Consider the following 21,201-nt stretch of genomic DNA (forward strand, 5'->3'; position numbering starts at 1 on the left):
TGGCACTTTTTTTGTACTAGTTCCATGATAATGTCCAGAGAGGCTGGATTTTATTTACGGGCGAGAAGGCCTCTGCATAAATATGGTCATAAACTTTCCTAATGCTGACACTTTCTTCTACGCTACAACAACAGCGAAACATTTCATGTCTGTCTGAAATACGGCCAGGCCTAGGTTGGCTTTCTGCGAGTCTGGAAGACTTCCAGTGTTTTTTCTGTGAGTGTTTTCATTGTCCAAGGCCAGAAATCCTCCCTGTTGGCCTGGAAAGGCTGCAGTGATGCCCACTCTGTAAAACGGGGTGACAATACCAACCGCTCCAGGGGCTGGCAGGATGAACCCTGAAATGCCATGGGAGGGGCTCATACTATGGGCAGGGGCGCAGCCGATTTGTTGAAGGCTTCATGCAGGATCACATGCATTTCCCACGAGCCTGGGCCTGATTTGCGGTCTCACGTCAAAACGACGTGACGCTCAAGAGACCAAGAAAAGCCCGGAGGGTTTGGCTGAGTCCACAACGCCAAAAGCAGAACAGTAGTGAGGCTGCTGCCAGGCCTAGAACACGCCTTCCTTCTGAGCCGCACTGCCTCACCGTTTCCTGGCCCTGCCTGTGTCTGACTGCGGTCTCTTGTCTTCTACCTTCAGGGAGAGATCTGAGGCTGGGCTCATCCCCGGTTCTGTGTTTGGACAGCACCTCCCGCCACAGCGCCTTGGCCCATGCCTCGGGGCTCTTAGGCACTAGTGTTATGCGAATAATTAAACCCTGTGAACGATCATATGACCCCCCCACCCACTCCTGTCAGCCAGTGAGCAGCAGCCAGCGTGGTCAGGAGGCACGGCCGGGGAGAGAAGAGCTGTGCTGGCAGAGCGGCGTGGGACCGGAGCTGAAGGAGCCAGGAGCAGTGCCGCTTAGGAGGGAGGTGGGTTATCAGAGCAGAGCTGTAAAATTCAACTCCCTCCCATTTCCCCCCAAGCTGCCTCAGTGAGAACCCAGCACGGGGTGGCTGGTGATGTAGGCAAGAGAAGGCGTTGCCTTCCCCAAGTTGTATACCTTGCCCGCCCAACCACCCAGGAGGGGCTGGAGCCGCACTGCATGGCGGCCCCAGGACTCAGCTGGGGTTGGGCGGGGCTTGGCTGGGGTGTGGGGGGAAGGTTACGAAGGGGCGTGGTCTCAGGAAGGGGCGTGGCTTTGGGCAGGGCTTCAGCTGCCTTCCCCAGCTGCACCTTCACCCACTGCCCATGGAATCCAGAGTCCCAGGCGAGGGCCACGCTGTCACCCTTAGGATCAGGCTGCTGGCACCTGCTTTGTTCATAGCTGCTGCTGAAGCGCTAGTCGCTCGAGGTAACCCGGGGGGGGGGGGGTGTTTCCGCCCAGGGCTCTCACCCAGACCCTGGGAGAAGAGCAGGAGCTTTTATTCTGCCACACCTGGGAGGAGAATTCTCATGTTGGTTACGAGACCTGCCTGGGGATTGACTCCTGCTCTTGTTTACACCCGGCTGAGCCCAGAGGAAGGCCGCTGAGCAGAATCAGCCCTTACAATCTGCATGTCATGGCAGTAAATGGGATCTCCTTTCATATTGTCATTGTTGAAACGAACAGCTGCTCCCAGGGCGGGGGTAGGACTCGAACCCACAATCCCAGGCTCTGGAAACCGTACCCATTAGGTCGCTGGGACCCATCCCACCTCCCTACTGTCAGCTGCTGCCAGCTCTAGACTGGGGGGAAGGTGGTCGTGGCTGCATCTACCAGGCCAGAGGAAGCAATCTAAAGACGTGCCTGTGACATAGTGGGGGTACCTGGCTGGTTTCTATGCTGCTGGCTCTGGGGTAACCCCCACTGTCTGCCGTGGGTACCATGACCCAGCAAAACAGGATGAGTCACTATGCAAACCAGTATGGCCAGACACCCCCCATGGAGAGGAACAAAGGAAGGTGGATGCTGCCCTGGCTGGGGGGCAGGGCTGGAAGAGTGGTAGTTAGTTGCTGGCTGTCTGGGAGCATGGAGGAGACAGCCTAGGGAGAGGGGCTGGAGTTTAGGGGCCTGGTCTCCCCCATCTCAAGGGGGCCTGAGGCATCCTAGCCCAGCTCTGTGACCAGATTCCATCTGTGCTGTGCTGTACCCTGGAGAGGCAATAAACTTCCTCTATTCCACCGGCTGGTGCAGTCTCACACCCAGCCCTAGCCCAGCCCACAGCAGCATGTGGCACCGGGAGAGGCTCGCGGGCTGTGGAGTTGGAGGGTATGTCTACACCACCCCGCTAGTGCGAACTAGCGGGGTAATGTATGCATGCCGAACGTGCAAATGAAGCCCGGGATTTGAATTTCCCTGGCTTTATTTGCATAAGCCGGCCGGTGCCATTTTTAAATGCCGGCTTGTTCGAACCCCGTGCCGTGTGGCTACACGCGGCACGGGCTAGATAGTTCGGAATGGCTTGCTAGTCCGAACTATCTGTACGCCTCGTTCCACTCAGGTTTCATTCGAACAAGGGGCTGTTTCCCGGCGTGGAGGTGACAGAGGGGGAAGCGCACGGAAAATTGGAGTAGTTCCTGGACATGGCGCGCCAACAGTCCCTGAGAGACCAGCAGTGCCCTGTTATAGTGCCCGTCATCTTGGAATGGATTGTGTTGCACGGGCAGAGTTGGGGGGGCTGGGTGGCAAAGCTGCCGGCTTTCCAGATATTATTTTGCCAGTTAAAATAACTGGATGGAAGACAGCCAAAAACCTACTGTACTCAGTGCACGAGAGCAAAGCTTGCCCCTTTAAACACGTGCCAATGTACCAGGTCAGCATTGATAGGGTTCACGTCTTTTCCCAAAGTCACCATCATCTGCTGGAAATGAAAGATCAGTGGACGGTGACAGCGCTACTTGCTTTGCAGCAGCTTTCATCTGCAGAGCCTCCAGGCACTTCCTGTGCCCATGCAAGACTCGTGCGTCACAAGGCTAGAACTTAAGTCTTCAAAACCAGACTTTGGTAGGACTCCTCGGGAGCATCAGCTTTGAGCTGGCATCCTGTGCTGGAGGAACTCATTCTCTAGTTAGTACAGCTCCTGTTTAGCTGGGCACTTAAGCAAATTCTTAAGCCCTCAGCAGGATTTAAGCATGGGCTTAGGCAGGAATGGGCTTAAGTATTCTGCGGAATCAGGGCCAATGCCTCTTGCCGCCTCCTCAATCAGCTAAAGTCTTATTTTGTAGGTGGGGAAACTGAGGCACCGAGCAATGCAGTGACCTGCCCAAGAGTCACACAGCAAGCGAGGGTGGAACGTAGGCTGGTACATGGATCTCCTGACTCCTAGCCCCCGGCTCTGGCTGAACAGGCAGCACCGTCTCCGGGACCTTTTTGGTCTATATAAGAAGTTCTGCTAAAGTCATAAAGCATAAAAAGGTCGTGATGCAGAAACGCAAATAGCAACAGTCCAGATGAGCGCCAGTCTTCCCGGGACCTCGGGGCATTACGCTGGTATTTTTGTAGTGGTTCTGTCCGGCCTTTGGCCTTGTTCCCTGGGACAGGTGTGCCGCCATGGGCGCGTTGCAGCGAAGATTTAGTTCTGCAAGCCCATTTGTTTCCGAACGCCTTGTGACCTACTTACCTTGCGTTCCTTTGCTGAGTGGCTGGGATTAAAAGTGGCTGGAGCAATGATGTAACCCAATCAGGCTGTGAGGCTTTGTGGCAAAATGGGACACCAATATCAGCTCTCGGTCAGGGCGCTTTGCAACGCGCCGCCCGGTTCCAATCAATCACTCTGCCATGGAGAGGCAGGGAGCCAGCGGGCAGGTATCTGTCTCATGGCTAATTGCTGCCGTAATCCCAGCAGGAAGCCGAGCCGTTGATGTGGGTCGACTACACCTCTCACTCACGAGCGGAGATGCGGCCGTAACGAGCATGTAGGAGAGCACAGTCTCTGCAGCCTTCAGTTCTCCAGTAATGCAAGAGGGCTTCTCCCAGACAGCCCCACTACTAATTAGCTTCATGCAGCCACCGGCGGGTTTTATTTCCACATCACTGGTAGGGCCAGGGAGCCGCCAGTGGGAGAGGTGCACTAGCAGGAAGTAAATGCACGGGGCCAAAACAGGGCCACAAAACAGCATGGGAAGTTATGCAGGCAGGACTCCTGGGCTCTCTTCCCAATGCTGCGAGTGGCCCTCACCCCACTTATGTAGGTCCCACAACTCAACAGGCCTAAGACACTGAACTGCCGCTGAAGTGAAGAGGAGCTAGGCCCCAAAGCCCCGAGGGCCTGCAGCTTGGCTTTTCTCGGTCTCCATGGAACTGGGGGAGAGGACGTTTGCTTGCAGTCTGCAGATGGAAAGTGCTACACAGTGTGAACAGCTATTACTAGCCTATGGGTAAGGCTCAATCCAGGGACGGGGTGTGTGTGGGGTGGGGCAGGTTAGGTTAAGGGAAGAGGCAGGCACTAGGGAACGCACCAGGCAAACGTTTTTAGTAACCACGTGAGGACACCTGGATTGGGAACTAACCCATCTGGCCGTTCTACAGATGCATCCGATTAGAACAGAACTTGGGAGTGGGACGGGCCATCCACAGTCAGGACTCACGCTTTGTGGCAAATACCAATTAAGGCCACGTCCTCTCTGCTTCACCAGGGTGATGGAAGTCACCACTCCAGATTTCTGGCAGGCAGTGTAGACCCAGAGAGCGTCTCCAAGGCAGTGTAGACCCAGAGAGGTTCAATGACTTGCCCCATTTCACAAAGGCCGTTAGCAGAGCTAGGAACAAAACCCACATGAAAGTCTGGCCTCCGTGAAGTCAGTGACGGAACTCCCATCAGCTTTAGTGGGATCAAGCAGACACTCCCAGGTCCAATCCCCGCTTGTTAGCCAAGAGTTTGGGTCCCATTTCTCCCAGGTGTTCACCCCGGAGTCACTGGACCTTGCTTGGGGCTGCAGTTCCAGGGATGAACTTGGCCCCGTGTCGCTAGGCACGTTACAGATGCTATTTCAGTGTTTCTACCACCCTCTGTTTATTTTTCACCCCCTCCCCCCATTCATGGAGCGTAAACACCAGGTCTATCGGGGCTGCTCCCAGGTCAGCTAACCAGGAGCTGGAGGATAAAGCAGTGTTCATTCGCTCCTCACAGGAGCTGGGTGCGATGTACGGGAAATACCCTCCATGTGGACGTGGTATTCAGGACACCTGGAGCAGAAGTGGCTTTTAGACGGTCCCTCCCCAGGTGTGCTGGGACAGGATGACACGGTGTTTCCATCAGAGCTAAGGGGGCAAGCCAAGCTGTGGTCCCTTTAGTACTGGACACCCGTGTGCTAACCAGCAAGGGGGGGCAGCATTTGGGGGTTTGTCTTGACTCCCCCACAAACACGGGGCCTAACCCAAGTGCCCATGTAACCACCACCAGATGGATTTGAACCTGGGACCGCAGTGTAGGAGCTTCTACAGCTTGAGCTATAAAAGCAGCCGGCTCCCAACTAAGGCTGCAGAGCTCCCTTGTTCTTAGCTCGTGCTGTAAGTGGTCCAAGTTCCACCGCAGGGGCCCGTGACCCACACTCAGCATCAAGCCAGAGTCTGGCTCCTAGCCAGGACCACTGGGCTGTGGGAAAGACTCCTGCTGTCAGCTTTCTGGCTGGAACGCAGGGAGAAGGAGACTAAAGGAAACAGTTTGGTTTTTCCCTTGTGGAACAGCCGTGGGGCACACGAGGAGGGAGACACCAGCAGGGCTCCAGAGCCATTACGAAGGCGCCTGAGAGAGAGCGAGACCCTTGCTGAAGATTTTCTGAAGGATCTCATGGGGGTTGGTAACAGGGAGTGAATCCTCTACTGAATTCTATAGAATAGGGGTGGGGGTGGGGGGTAGCGTTTTCTGTAAGCTGAGTGCTTGGGCGGCCACCTAAGAGAAAATCAGGTGCAGCCCAGCTGATTAGCAGAGCACCCACAGCCACCCAGGGCTGGCAGCAGGTGTTTCTATTGGTGGTGCACATCTGCACTTGCCTTGGTGCACATAACATTTATACTGCACATGGACAAAAAAAGTAGAAGGAACAGTGGTGGGGGAAGCCATTCAAGAGGCGTTACTGCTGATTAAAATCTAGGGGCCTCGCCAGTGAAAGGTTTTTTAAAAGCCATTTATGGACATGTACTAACCCCAGGCTCCATGTACAATAGATGTTAGCTAGGGCAGGTAAAGCCAGGAAGAGCAGTGGTCTGGCTTCAGTGCCCTGTGAGCAAGTCCCCACGTACTCCAGGACCACATGGAAAGCCTGAGAGCCCATCTCCACAATCCCTGTGCCCGTCGGCCTATGGCCAGGCTGAACCGAAATAGACTAAGTCCCCCCTCATGCAGGGGGGCTCTATGCAGGCAGCCCCTGTGCCCCCCTAAACCCACAGCTCCAAGCACAGGGGACCCCCGTGGAATCACACCTTGGGGTGTAACTGAGCTACATTGCTCCTGGGCGTGTGTGGAGGAGTTTGGGGGTGGCCCCGCCCTGTACAGGACGAGTGCGCCTCTCTCAATTCTCCTGCACCCATGAATTCTCTGCTTTGTCTCCCCATCCGTGTCTATAGCACCATCCACAGTCCTATTGGGGAGTGGCCTACCTACTAAACTCAACCCCCCCCCTTAGTCCACAGGGCAGGGTGGCTCAATGGCCAGAGTCAGTAACTCACCCCTACTTGTGGGGGTGACCCAATGGCCACAGGGTACAACTCACCCCTATTCACAGGGCAGTGCAGTTCAATGGTCAGATTCAGAAACTGGCTCCTACTCATGGGGTAGCATGGCACAATGGCCAAAGTCAGTACGTTCCACCCAACTTACAGGGTTATGTAGTCCTATCTCCTGTCCCTTGAGATGGGGAGGGGTTTATATCCCCCAACGGGGGGGTCCAGGCCCTCCCACTCCATTGGACCCCAGTCCAGGGGCCTGTTAGTGGCTTTCTCTCACCACTGAGTCAACAGGGAAAAGCTCCGACCGAAACACACTGACTCGCCGCGTCGGCTCACTCACCGTGTAGCTGTCGCCTCCCCTGGGCCGCTTCCTGCTAGTCACCTCAGCTCCATCGCGGATCTCCATCTTCCCCTCCTTTGACTGGGATCCATCTGCTCCTGCTCGGCTCTGGAACCTGGAGGGTCACTGTCGCTTGCCTGGAGCAGAGGAGACTCATCCTCTCCCTCCAGCTGCTGGCTCCAACTGAGCCCAGCTGCTCCCTTTTATAGCTGTGCAGGCTGAGCATGCCCAGTAGGGCAAAGGGGGTGTGGCTGTCTCAAGGCTGGGTTAACCCCCTGTGCCAGGTGCACTCCTTAGCACGCTCTCTTGCAGGCCTCCCTCCACTCTGGTGCGGGAGAGGGGTCAGGTTCATGCTCTGAGGCAGTTTCAGCCTTTCGTTCTCCACGTGGCTATCACTAGCGCCAAGCATTTCGAACAGCCGCTGTTAAAACTCTGCCGTCCCGCGGCCCTTTGTGCCTCTGGCTTTCCAGGTGTTTGACAAGGGAAGGGACGAGTTTCTACAACAGTGAGGTGGCCAAGTGACTGTCCCAAGCACAGGCTGTGTTTTGGGGCAGGACTGGGAATAGGACCTGGTTCTCCTCCAAAACCACTGTCCGGGACTGCCCTGAGCCTCACACGCAGGCGCCAGCGGGGCCTGTGCCTGGGCCGCGGCACCAGAACGTTTCCATCCTGGAAGCTGCAATGTTTGCAGCCAAACTCGTCCCTCAGCTCCGTGGGAGTAACCCGGTCGCCCCCCAGTCAAGAGTGGGCAGCGGCACCCGGACACAGGGGAGAGTCTGGCTTCAATTGCCAACCCTTTGGACACCGCCCCTACCACAGTGGGGCCTCGGGCTCTAGCTGCCAGGGGAGCCAACAGCCCAAGGGGGGCTCCGAGTTCCTGGAAGGGGGGGGCCTCAGGCTGCACCCCCTCTCCCAGCCCGCAGAGCCGCATGGAGCACACGGCACGGCACTCCGGTGGGGATTTAAAGGGCCGGGGCTCTGGCCTCTGCTGCTGCCATGGTAACAGAGGCCCCCGGGGCCCTGTGAGTTACCAGGCCCCAGAGCAACTGTCCAGTCTTCCCCTCCCCCACCCCTGCCCATACAAACCTGAACAGCCCCCAGCCAGGGCAGCTTGCCCCTGCCCTTGGCAGATGGCCGAGGGTCTCTTTCTGCTTCACGCATCAGCACGTGTCTCATTGACCTGGAGCCCCGGGCAAAGGAGAGCAGCGCCGCCGTGTAATGACTGTCCCGGCCCTTCGCGGTCGCTTGTCGGCGCCGATCCTCCCACGGGAGCTGTTCCAGAATTGGTGCTGCCCGTCTCTGCACCTTTTCCAAACCCAATATGTCTTCTCTGAGAGGAGTCTTATATCACCCCGAGTGGCAGTTGGGCCGGAGATTGCTCACCTCATACAACCACGTCACACAGCACCACGTCACACAGCACCACATCATGTCACACAGCACCACGTCACAGAGCACCACGTCACGTCACACGCACCATGTCACACAGCACCACGTCACGTCACACGCACCATGTCACACAGCACCACGTCACGTCACACGCACCATGTCACACAGCACCACGTCACATAGCACCACATCATGTCACACAGCACCACGTCACAGAGCACCACGTCACGTCACATAGCACCACATCATGTCACACAGCACCACGTCACAGAGCACCACGTCACGTCACACGCACCATGTCACACAGCACCACGTCACGTCACAGAGCACCACATCATGTCACACAGCACCACGTCACAGAGCACCACGTCACATCACACAGCACCACGGCCTTTAACAAAACTGCTCTCAGTTCCCAGGCTGCCCTCGGTGTGCCAGAGGGGAGCGTGGCCGGGATTCCCTCCCCCCATGCGGAGAGCAGGATTTGGCCCGATTGTGCGATCCGCGTGAGGAGGCAGTTCGACGCTGTTCAGGGCCATCCAAATCCTGGCCCGGCCCCCGCATCTTCCCCTCCCTCTGGGGAACCTTGTCGGACTGTCTGCACTTCCCCCGCCAGCGCGGGGCACACGCCGTGCTCCGGGGCACAGCCCGCCGCCCGCACCGCCTGCAGCCTCGCCGACCGGAGTGCGCCAGAGCCCGGCTCTTCTGAAGGTCGTTTGCCACGTCCCTTCTGCAGCTGAGTGACCGGCAGGAACTTCGTCTCCCCAGGCTCTGCTCTGCCTAGCTGCCTGGGCCTTCCTGGGGTTTCATGCCCAGGGGTTTGCAGGGTGCAGGAGCTCTGCCAATCCCAGGGCCAGAAGGGGTTAAGCGGGTTAAAAAAGGGATAGAGAATAAGACAGAGAATATCTTACTGCCGCTATATAACCCCATGGGATGCCCACATCTGGAATACTGCGTGCAGATGTGGTCGCCTACTCTCAAAAATGAACTCTTGGCATCGGAAAAGGTTCAGAAAAGGGCAACCCCAACGAAGAGGGGTTTGGAACGGGTCCCCGATGAGGAGAGATTGAAAAGACGGGGACTTCTTAACTTAGAAAAGAGGAGACTACGGGGTGTGACGGGGCGTCTGCCCTGCGCTGGCCCTTTAAGGGCAAACCCAGCCCTGAGCCAGGGCTGCAGCAAAGCCCCAGCGGAGGTGGGTCTCGCTAAGGAGGGCCCAGCTGGGGGCCATAGAAGGGCTCCTGGAGGGAGAGGGGAGAACTCACTTTTGCTCTCGCTGGCAGCAGGAAGGGCCCGGCTGCCAGGGAAGCTGGAGGCTTCCTGGACATAGAGCAGGGCTGGGAAGGCAGGCAGGGCTGGGGCGCTCTGGCCAGGCAAGCTCCCAGGCTGCAGGACCTGAGGCAAGGCCGGAGGGGACTAGGGCTGCAGGGAGGCAGTCAGGTTAGGCAAAGGCAGCAGGTCCACCCTTTTGCCAGTGATGTGTGGCCATTTCAGGCTGCAGTTTGCCCCGAGGCAGGGGCGAGATGGAGACTGTCCATGGGTCACTGAGGCAAGGAGGGTCCAGGGGAACTGGGTGTTCCCTGGGAGGGGAGGACCCTGGAGTGCAGAGACTGATAGACATGACCTCCCCCCAATCTCCCCCTACTCCCGGAAGGGGGCCGAGAGACACTGGAGTGGGCACCGCCGGCGGGCAGTATTGCGAGGAGGATGCTGCAGGCCGGGAGCGTCGTGGGTCCAGAAAGGAGTACGGGGAGTGAGGACACGGGAAGACACGTGCAGAAGAAGGCGCCCTGTGAGTATGTGAGCTAATTCCCAGGGCTACTGGTAGGAGGTGCCCTGGTCGTGAGTGCGCCCATGACTGGGGCGGGGGTAGGACAGAGGTCTATACAATCATGACCGGTGTGGAGAACGGGAATAAGGAAAAGTGATTGACTTGTCCCTGTAACACAAGAACTAGGGGTCACCAAATGAAATTAATAGGCAGTTGGTTTAAAACAAACCAAAGGAAGTTTTTTTTTCTTCACACAGCACATAGTCAACCTGCGGAACTCCTCGCCAGAGGATGTTGTGATGGTCAGGACTTCAACAGGGTTCAAAAGAGAGCTAGCTAGCCATTGATGGACCTGTCCTTCATGACTCTATTGGCCAGGCTGGGTAGGGATGGTGCCCCGGGCCTGTGTGTGTCAGAAGCTGGGAATGGGTGATGGGGAGGGATCACTTGCTGATTCCCTCTTGTGTCCCTCCCTCTGGGGCACCCGGCACTGTGGGCAGACAGGACACTGGGCCGGAGGGACCTTGGGTCTGTCCCCGTGTGACTGTTCTTACGCCGGCACCTCTCCCTGCTCCCCGTGCAGGCGCGCTCAGAGCGCGGACTAGAAGCTGCCTGCCCGATGCCTGCGCCAGGCTCTGATTAGCAGCCACTCTCACCGGCTCTGGGGTGCGGGGGGCGGCGTGTGTGTTTCTGTTCCCTGTTCTACAGCTGTTCGTTTGCCTTGCCGGCATGGTATAAAGATCAGCCCTTGAGGAAAAGGCCTGGCTGCTGACAGCTGTTCTCATCGCACCCTCCGACCGGCGCCACACAAACACGTCCCCCCACTAACGTTCCACGGCGCGGCCCCCACCCCTTGCACGCACCCCCTTCTGGCCAGTGTGTCTGCATGTCTCTGTCTGTGAGGCCCCTTCTGGGAGCTGCTAGTGACTCGGCCCTCTGGCCAGGCCCCACACAACCTGTCCAGAATGCACCTCCAACCCACCCCTTCTGGGCAGTTGTCCAACAAGGCCTCCAGGCGCTCCTGGCTGTGCTCCGGGACTCCAGAGCTTCCTTCTGGGGCCTTTTTGCCCACTCAGGTCTGTTCTGCCTCCCACTCTCCAGCTGGGCCTCTTAGCAGTACAGATCCTCTTCTGGAGTTTATTGCTGGCCAGTTGTAGGGCCACTTCCCCAGTGGCCTATGGGGGAGAGAACTAGGCCCACTCGGGGGCAGAGCCCAGGGAACCTCAGAGTAGCAGCCTCACACCACCATGTCCTCGTAACAAAGCTGCTTTCAATTCCCTAGGCCACTTCCCCACAGCCTTCACTGGGGCTTCCCCTTTTCCTTGGGGGCTCTCCTGAGCTCAGACTCAGCAGCCAACCAGCTGGGAGCGCCTCCTCACTCCCCCAGTTCCTGCCCACCCTGAGCTCTCCGTGATGCTGCAGGGCCCTCTGGCCAGGCAGGAGCACCATCTGCACTCCTCTGGCTCCTGCAAGGAAATGACTCTGGTCCGCACCGCAGCTTGTTTTATGCCAGCCTTCAGCCTTCTCATTGGCTAGTCCCTTGCAGCCTCTCCTCCTGATTGGCTGGTTCCTGCACAGTCTGTCTGGGCCACTGGGAGGGCTTAGTCCCACTGCTCCCTTCCTGGGATGGCTCCTGAGGCCTCCAGCAGGGGGCGGCTGGGCCAGGGCCACCCCGTGGCAATGTACAGCACTTTGGAAAAGGGAGCGAGAGAGATTCCCTTGTGTCATTGGCGTTACAGGATGAACTGAACTGGAGAAGGCACAATCGGACCATACCGATTAGATCTCGGCTCCATCGGCCTGGTCTTATGAAACGTTGTGGGCCATATAGCCCCCTGCTTCACACCTCGGCTACGTCTACACTGGCATGATTTTCCAAATATGCTTTTAACGGAAAAGTTTTCCGTTAAAAGCATTTTTGGAAAAATCGCGTCTAGATTGGCAGGATGCTTTTCCGCATGCGGAAAAGCGTCCGTGGCCAATCTAGACGCGGTTTTCCGCAAAAAAGCCCCGATCGCCATTTTCGCAATCAGGACTTTTTTGTGGAAAACAAATCTGAGCTGTCTACACTGGCCCTTTTGCACAAAAGTCTTTCGGAAAAAGACTTTTGCCCGAATGGGAGCAGCATAGTATTTCCGGAAAAGCACTGATGATTTTACATGAGATCGTCAGTGCTTTTCTGGAAATTCAAGTGGCCAGCATAGACAGCTGGCAAGTTTTTCCGCAAAATCACATGATTTTGCGGAAAAACTTGCCAGTCTAGACACAGCCCCTGAGTCTATGAGTTCTGATCTCTCTTCTCTGAGATGGGTTGACCAGACCCGTAAGGTAATTCTGTCCTTTGCTGGCCTTCCAATGCCTTTGCCTCTACAGAGGTTGGCTCTACCATCCTGTACTTGCCAGAACCCCTGCTGGAGCCTGTGACGTAGTGGGGGTACCTGGCTGGTTTCTATGCTGCTGGCTCTGGGGTAACCCCCACTGGCTGCCGTGGGTACCACGACCCAGCAAAACAGGATGAGTCACTATGCAAACCAGTATGGCCAGACACCCCCCATGGAGAGGAACAAAGGAAGGTGGATGCTGCCCTGGCTGGGGGGCAGGGCTGGAAGAGTGTTGGCTAGTTGCTGTCTGGGAGCATGGAGGAGACAGCCTAGGGAAGGGGCTGGAGTTTAGGGGCCCGGTCTCCCCCATCTCAAGGGGGCCTGAGGCATCCTAGCCCAGCTCTGTGACCAGATTCCATCTGTGCTGTGCTGTATCCTGGAGAGGCAATAAACTTCCTCTATTCCACCGGCTGGTGCAGTCTGTTTGTGCCATTTCGGGGTGCAGGAGACGGGGGACCCCCAACGCGCCGTCACAGAGCCTTTTTTACAAACCGGAATATACAGACTTGTTCTGCAGCCCACGAGGAGGAGAGGCAGGCCACTGGATGGTGTCTGAGCAAAGAGACAAGGGAAACCCAGGGATGACATCATGGTGAGGGTCTACTACGCACCCCATCAAATCGGAGGAGGAGGTTGGCGAGGCATTTCTAGAACACACCGAAATATCCCAAGTCAGGGGCCGGTGCCTGTTCAAACCAACGCGCCAAACAACATCAAAATCAGAACAAGCGGCCAACACAGAGCCAGTGTGAAAGCCCGTTTGCATGGCTGAAACAGACAACTTGATGATATTGCGAATTGACGTGATGATTAATAACAGCATCAATGAAACGTTGACTCACAGACTTTCTGCTGCTGCTGGGGTGCAGGAATCAGGGTTGGGGTGGATGAGGGGCTCAGGGCAGGGGGTTGGGTGTATGGGAGGTGCAGGAAGCAGGGCAGGGTGCTGGGGGTAGGAAGTAGAGTATGTGGGGAGGCCTTGGGGCCAGATTACCTTACCTGGCCAGGGCTGCCTGGGACCCCCCCCCTTCCAAGAGCACAGAGCCACCCCCCACCTTGCTCAGGACTGGCGAGGCTGTCGGCTCCCCTGCCATATCCCAGGAGTGTAGACACAAAGCCTAAGGCAGAACTGAGTTACCCCTAGCAAGGGACATACAGTGCAGCAAGAAAGGTTCCATAAATCTGCCAGGGCCAGGAGGAAGAGAAAGGAAAGCAGGAAGGAGAGCTCATAATGGATGACAGCAAAGAAGCGGGGAGGTGTTTATTGCCTAGTTTGTTGTAATCGTCTCTGGGCCGTGGCTTCCAGCTACTCCACATGACGGACGTTGCCAAGGAGAAAGGAACTTCAAGGCACAGTCGGGAACGAGCGGGCTCAGGAACAGGGAAAGAAGCGAGATGGAGCGAGGCAGCCGGGCACGATGAAATTCCTCGGCAGGTACCGGAGGAACTAGCTGAGGCAAGCTCGGAACTGCCAGGGCTTCTCGTCCAGGCGAAGGGCCAACGTTTGCACAGCGGTTCCAGAGACCCTTGGGATGCGTGGCTGGGGGAGCAGGACGCGTGAGGGATCTTTGAACTTCGTAAGGGGACGGTGCCAAGAGCATGTGCCCCACTCAGGGCAGGCTCGAGGGCCGTTTGTTGTTCATCTCCCAGGCCACCCCCTGGACTCAGCTCTCTGGTGGGGCAGCGCCTCCTTCCCCAGCGCCCGAGGCGCAGAGCAGACGTCAGCTGAGCGAGGCGCCGTCGTGGCCCAGGGATGCACCCTGCGCCGCGAGACTGAGGCTCTGGGCGACCAGGGCAGTGAAAGGCGCCAGCGCACTCTCGCCATCGGATTGCTTTCCCCTGGGGCTTGGAAGCAAAGGCACCCAGAGAGCTCTCACATCTTCCTGCCGTCACAGGAGGGGCCATGGAGCAGTCCCTGGCGGGACGAGCGCTCTGCCACAGGCGAGACCACTGAGGTGAAGACACAGAAGGGAGGGTTTGCTAGACACCTAATGGGGAGAAGGCCGATCTTACAGCCGCTTGGCGTCGCAGGCACAACGGGGAGACGGTGTTTTACTGCCAGGCCCAGGGATCCCTGCAACGTCAGCACTTCCCTAGCCAGCCTCCCCTACCCCCCTTCCACGCCTCTACAGCAAGGAGCAGGCAGGACTCCAGGAGCCTGGAACGTTTTAAAAATGTGTGTGTCTATCGCATCGCTGCATCGCCCCTGGTTACGCCTCATCACACACGGAGGAGAAAAAGCCGGGTCCCCTATGAACCTGATGCTGGAATTTATAGAACAGGGATGATTATTTTACAAGGCAGCTCGGGCTAACTCACAGGAAAAGGTGCCAGCTGGCAGGAGAGGGGAGGGTGCAGAAGGCTACCCGGAGAATGGGGGTCATGAACAAGCTTGGGGACAGAGCCTGCAATAGGGGGCTCCTCCCGATTCCATACAGAGCCCATGTGTAGCCCCTGGCCCTGGGACCCCCTGCGGGAAAGGCCCGGCTGCAACCCCCTGGACCCTCTGCGAGAAAGGGCCGGCTGCGAACCCCCGGATCCCTGCAGGAAAGGGCCGGCTGCAACCCCCCGGATCCCTGCAGGAAAGGGCCGGCTGCAACCCCCCGGATCCCTGCAGGAAAGGGCCGGCTGCAACCCCCCGGATCCCTGCAGGAAAGGGCCGGCTGCAACCCCCTGGACCTTCTGCGAGAAAGGGCCGGCTGCGAACCCCCAGACCCCTGCAGGAAAGGGCCGGCTGCAACCCCCCGTATCCCTGCAGGAAAGGGCCGGCTGCAACCCCCCGGATCCCTGCAGGAAAGGGCCGGCTGCAACCCCCCGGATCCCTGCAGGAAAGGGCCGGCTGCAACCCCCCGGATCCCTGCAGGAAAGGGCCGGCTGCAACCCCCCGGATCCCTGCAGTAAAGGGCCGGCTGCAACCCCAGAAATGGCTCCAAGAAATGTTCCTCTGAAGCGGGAACAGCTGAGCCGTTGCGATGTTTTGTCCCCTTCAAACCCAACATTCCGGTTTCCACTTTGAAGCGACTCTTTGTCCAGCCGAGGAAGCCAGTGACGGGAAACGAGACGAGGACATCGAGGTTGCGGGGAAACGGTTCTGCTGACCGGACAAAACCAAACTCAGATTTTTCGGTTTGCCAAACCTCGCGAGAGGTTGCCGTCCTGTGGCGGCTGGGGATGGAAGCCTGGTCCCAGCTCTCGGGAAGGGGCCTACACCGGGGAGCGCACCACCTCCAGTCTGGGGGCGTCCCAAGCCGTCCTTGTGGCTTCACCCCGATGGGAGAGGCTGGACCCTCGTGGTCTCCCTCCAGCTCCTCGTGAGCAGGTGCCCTCGTCACAAATGTCACCATCCCTGCTGTCAGCCAGGAGAGCCACAGAGACTGAAACTTACAATCAGGCCCCCTCACTGCAGCAAATCCCTCCCTCTGAGCCAGGAGCACGTGCAGGCCCCGGGGGTTAGGAGCAGTGGGGGTGGGTGGCACGGTGGGGCTGCTACTCCCGGCAGGGTGGGGGGTATTAACTCGCATGGCCACTGGTAGGATGCACCGAGGACACTGCTCTCCACAGCTGCTAGCTGGTGCCCTTAGCAGGGGTGAACCTCACCTGAGCTACCCAGTGGCCTGGCAGGGGACTGATGGCCTCGGGCCACATCCCTGCACATTGGTGCCAGGAGATTCAGGATGCAAAGTGCTCCACTTAGGAAAAAAAATCCATCTCTCATACACAGAATGGGAAGCGACTGTCTAGGGAGGAGTCCTGCACAAAGGGATCTAGGGGTCAGAGTGGACCACAAGCTAAACATGAGCCAACAGTGTGACGCTGTTGCAAAACCAGCAAACATGATTCCGGGCTGCATTACCGGGAGTGTTGTGAGCAAGACCCGAGAAGTCATTCTTCCACTCTACTCCGCGCTGATTAGGCCTCAGTTGGAGTCTTGTGTCTGGTTCTGGGCACCACCTTTCGAGAGAGATGTGGAGAAATTGGAGAGGGCTCAGAGATGAGCAACAAGAATGATGAAAGGTCTAGAGAACATGAGCTCTGAGGGAAGGCTGAAAGAACTGGGCTTGTTTCGTTTGGAAAATAGGAGACTGAGAGGGGACGTGACAGCTGCTTTCAGGTACCTAAAAGAGTGTCACAAGGAGGAGGGAGAAAAATTGGATAGGACAAGAAGCAAGGGGCTTAAAGTGCAGCAAGAGAGGTTTAGGTTGGACACGAGGAAAAACTTCCTGTCAGGGCAGTGAAACACTGGAATAAGTTGCCTAGGGAGGTTGTGGAGTCTCCATCCCTGGAGATATTTAAGAGCAGGATAGACATCTATCAGGGATGACCTAGATGGTGCTTGGTTCTGCTGTGAGGGCAGGGGACTGGACTTGATGCTTCTTGTGGTCCCTGCCAGTTCTAGTGTTCTTCGATTCTATGGAAACCTATCCTCTGTCACGTTACTGGATTTTAGGGGAGCAGCCAGATCACTGCTGCACCCATAGGTGGGGAGGGGGAGTGTTGGCCCCAAAAGTGGTACAAAGGGGGCCATGTGAGGTGTCGAATAGAAGCTTCCTGTCTGCTGATTCCATATCTGCTATTCATGTGATTGTAGAATGTCTGTGTGTGAAGTTTTAAGCATGTATTTTGTGTGATACTGAATGTTTCTCGGTATGTGGTTGAGCAATGGGCAAAGTGCAGCCTATGGACAAGCTAATGAGCAAGTCGCTATGGAACAACAGCTCTCTATAGGCCAAGGACACACCTCAATGTGACTGATACCTAAGGACTAACAGCAGGGAACACAGGGATAGGCCACTGGCCAGCTGACCTGCTGCAGCCAAGAAGAGACGAGGAAGAAGGTATATAGAGGCCATGTGGCATCCTCCATTTTGGTGCTCAGCTCAGCTCTTCATCCCAGATACAGAATTGCAGGGGTCAATGAGCCGGAAAGAACTGTGGATCTATCTTGACGTAGGATGTACACCAAGGACTTTTAAGCCAGAAGCTATAACATCTCTTCTGTGAGCCTGCATCGAGAACTGGGAGATTCGGTGCATGTAATGTACTATTCTTAACAACCTTACTCTCGTGCTTTTCTTTCTTTTAATAATAAACCTTTAGATGTTAGATGCTAAAGGATTGGCCCAGCGTGATTTGTGGTAAGATCCAGAGTGTAAATTGACCTGGGATCTGTGGCTGGTTTCTTGGAACCGGACAGAACTTGTTCGGGGAAGGTGAGATTGGGTTCTAAAATATCCATCTGGGACACGGATATTGCTGGGGTGTCGGAGGGGTTTTTGCTTATGAGGCTTCTGACTGGCTAGGCAGGCAGCTGAAGTGCTCTGTGGGACTGGTTTGTGGCCTATTTGGGAAGGTCTCCAGTCTGGGGGCTATAGAGAGCCCCGAATTTGAGAAATTCACCCTGAGCGGATACCCTCAGCTGTGCCCAGACCTGGCCCATCACATTGTCTAAATTAGCTTCTGTACTTAAAGACTGGAAGACAGCTAGTGTGATGCCAACATTTAAAAATGGCTCTAGAGGTGATCCTGGCAATTATAGACCGGTAAGTTTAACGTCAGTACCGGGAAATTAGTTGAAACTATAGTAAAGAATAAAATTATCATACACATAGATGAGCATAATTTGTTGGGGGAAAGTCAACATGGTTTCTGTAAAGGGAAATCCTGCCTTACTAATCTATGAGAGTTCTTTGAGGGGGTTAACAACCATGTGGACAAGGGGGATCCAGTGGATATAGTGTGCTTAGATTTCCAGTAAGCCTTTGACAAGGTCCCTCACCAAAGGCTCTTAAGCAAAGTAAGGACCCAAAGAGGGAAGGTCCTTTGATGGATTAATAACTGGCTACAAAACAGGAAACAAAGGGTAGGAATAAACCGTCAGTTTTCCTAGTGGAGAGAGGTAACTAGTGGGGTCCCCTAAGGGTCAGTCCTGGGAGCAATCCCATTCAATTTATTTATAAATGATCTAGAGAAAGGGGTAAACAGGGAGGTGGCAAAATTTGCAGATGATACCAAACTGCTCAAGATAGTTAAGACTGAAGCAGACTGTGAAGAGCTTCAAAAAGATCTCACCAAACTTGACGACTGGGCAACAAAATGGCAAATTAAATGTAATGTGGATAAATGTAAAATAATGCACATTGGAAAAAATAATCCCAGCTATACACACGATGATGGGGACTAATTTAGCTACGACTGCTCAAGAGAGAGATCTTGGGGTCATTGTGGATAGTTCTCTAAAAACAGCTGCTCAGTGTGCAGCAGCAGTGAAAAAAGCAAATAGAATGTTAGGAAACATTGAAAAAGGGATGGAGAATAAGACAGAGAATATCTTATTGCCTCTGTATAAATCCATGGTACGCCCACATCTGGAATACTGCGGACAGATGTGGTTGCCTCCTCTCAAAGATATATTGGCATTTTAAAAGGTTCAGAAAAGGGCAACAAAAAGAATTAGGGGTTTGGAATGGGTCCCATATGAAGAGAGGTTAAGAAGATTTGGACTTTTCAGTTTAGAATAGAGGAAACTAAAGGGGGATATGACAGAGGTCTATAAAATCATGACTGGTGTGGAAAAAGTGAACAAGGAAAAGTTATTTACTTATTCCCACAATATAAGAACTAGGGGTCACCAAATGAAATTTAGAGGCAGCAGGTTTAAAACAAACAAAAGGATGTTTTTCTTCACTCAGTGCACAGTCAACTTGTGGAACTCCTTGCCAGAGGATGTGGTGAAGGCCAGGACTTTAACACGGTTCAGAAAAGAGCTAAATAGATTCATGGAGGTTAGGTCCATCAATGGCCGCTAGCCAGGATGGTAGGAATGGTGTCCCTGGCCTTTGTTTCTCTGGAGGTGGGTGACAGGGGAGGGATCCCATGAGGATTACCTTTTGTGTTCCCTCCCTCTGGGGTGTCTGGCATTGGCCACTGTTGGCCAACAGGACACTGGGCTGGATGGACCTTTGGTCTGACCCAGTCTGGCTGCTCTTATTCCTCCTTGAGCTTGGCCAGCCATGCCACAGGAGTGGGATTCTCCCGAGGGCGGCAGGGAGCGAGATCCGGGAATTAACCGAGCCCTCCCTGTGCTACCCAGGCCGCACGCTGGACAAGTCCGGTGCCTTCAGCTGGCGCCTGTGCCATGGGGCAGGGATGGCTCTCTCAGCCCAGATCCAGAGCAGTGATCAAGGGTTGCTGCACTTGCCCCCAGAGCACGGCGTGCTGAGGTGGGCCCGCTCAGTGTGCCCGCTGTACGTCATCTCTCTCCCTGTAGCAATCAAACAGGGCATTAGACCAGGAGGGCCACATGCAGGGAGGCAGAAGCCCTCGGGCCACAAACACCTCTCACTGCCAGGGCTGTACATCCAGAGGGACTTCGTCTCAGCTGCTGGAGAACACGAGATCCAGAGGAGACAGGCTCCTGGATCAGCCAGGCTGACTCCTGTACGCTGGATTATTGCTTGGAGCTGTCCCATTCTCAGCCTCCCCATGGGGGTAGGGGATGAATGCTCACCTGCCACGCAGGTGGTTCCAGAGTGTAACCCATCCAAGGGAGAAAAGCTCAGGTAACACTCGGAGAGCAGGTAATGCTCTAGCAATGCAAAGAGCTGTTTCCTCTAGCATCACTGTCCAGCAGCTCATATTGCTAAGGGCGGCAGGCTCATTTTTGTTGATTTGCTGAGATAATCCCCACTGGTTGGGTTTACGTAAGGGGTGAATTAACAGCGTGTTTATTTAGACATTTTCAGTTGCCCTGGTGTGATGAGGTAGAATTGCAATCTCGTGCAATCTCAGAGGGGATTAGCATGCCTAACAGGGCAGTGTAACCTTTCCCTGCCTGCCGGGAGGACCGCGTCCCAGGGCTACTCGGAACTGCACAGCGCAAGTGAAAACAGGATGTGGTTCTTGTCTTGCAAAAGTCCTGTCCGCAGCTCCTTGAGCGGAGAGCAAATCTGTGTTAGTACAACAGGGCAGGCGTTTCTGGTTATTCCCCAGCCGGCCAATGGCGTGTGTCACGCACACTTACTTACTTACAGCACAGATAATAGACATGATCGAGCAATGAAACTGCAGATGGGCCAAAGCCAGAACTGCAAATCAAACCTGTTTAACATTCTGGCTTTCCAATTCCTAGATCCACACCTAAATCTGCCTTTAATCCTGGTTCCAGATTAAATCCCAAAGGAAAACAATGACCCATTTCTCAGTTCTGATTAGTCTAAGACCTGAAAAGCTGGCAATGTTACCAGGTCAGCTGTACTTAAGAATTTCTCCCCAATTTAGGCAGAAATGGCAGATGGTACAGCTTTGATCCTTAACCTAAACGTGATCCAAACCTAAATGCCATCTCCTTCTCCATCCATCTCTGGGACATATTGGGAAAATCACCTTGATGATCTTTCTAGGTTCAGCTTAGTTCGGCTTTCTGGCTTCTCCCTGACTCCCTCAGCCATTGGCTTCAGTGGAGATCCCTCTGCTTACATGAGGACTGAATTTGGCCCTTTGCTTGCAGTCAGTACCCTTGGTGAACTAACGCAGTGTTTTATGTCGGGGGGTAAGATTAAAGGTGCAATGCAAACAAATACAATGGCATATATTTGTGAATTTCCTAGAGCCATGACAGGGGACTATGGCAGAGTTAGGGGGCCAAGCAGGACTGGGTGGTGCTCTCTTCCCACCCCCAGGCCGCACC

The sequence above is a fragment of the Pelodiscus sinensis genome, chromosome 10, assembly GCF_052426305.1.
Source record: "Pelodiscus sinensis isolate ZL-2025 chromosome 10, ASM5242630v1, whole genome shotgun sequence".
In the NCBI taxonomy this organism is placed as follows: domain Eukaryota; kingdom Metazoa; phylum Chordata; order Testudines; family Trionychidae; genus Pelodiscus; species Pelodiscus sinensis.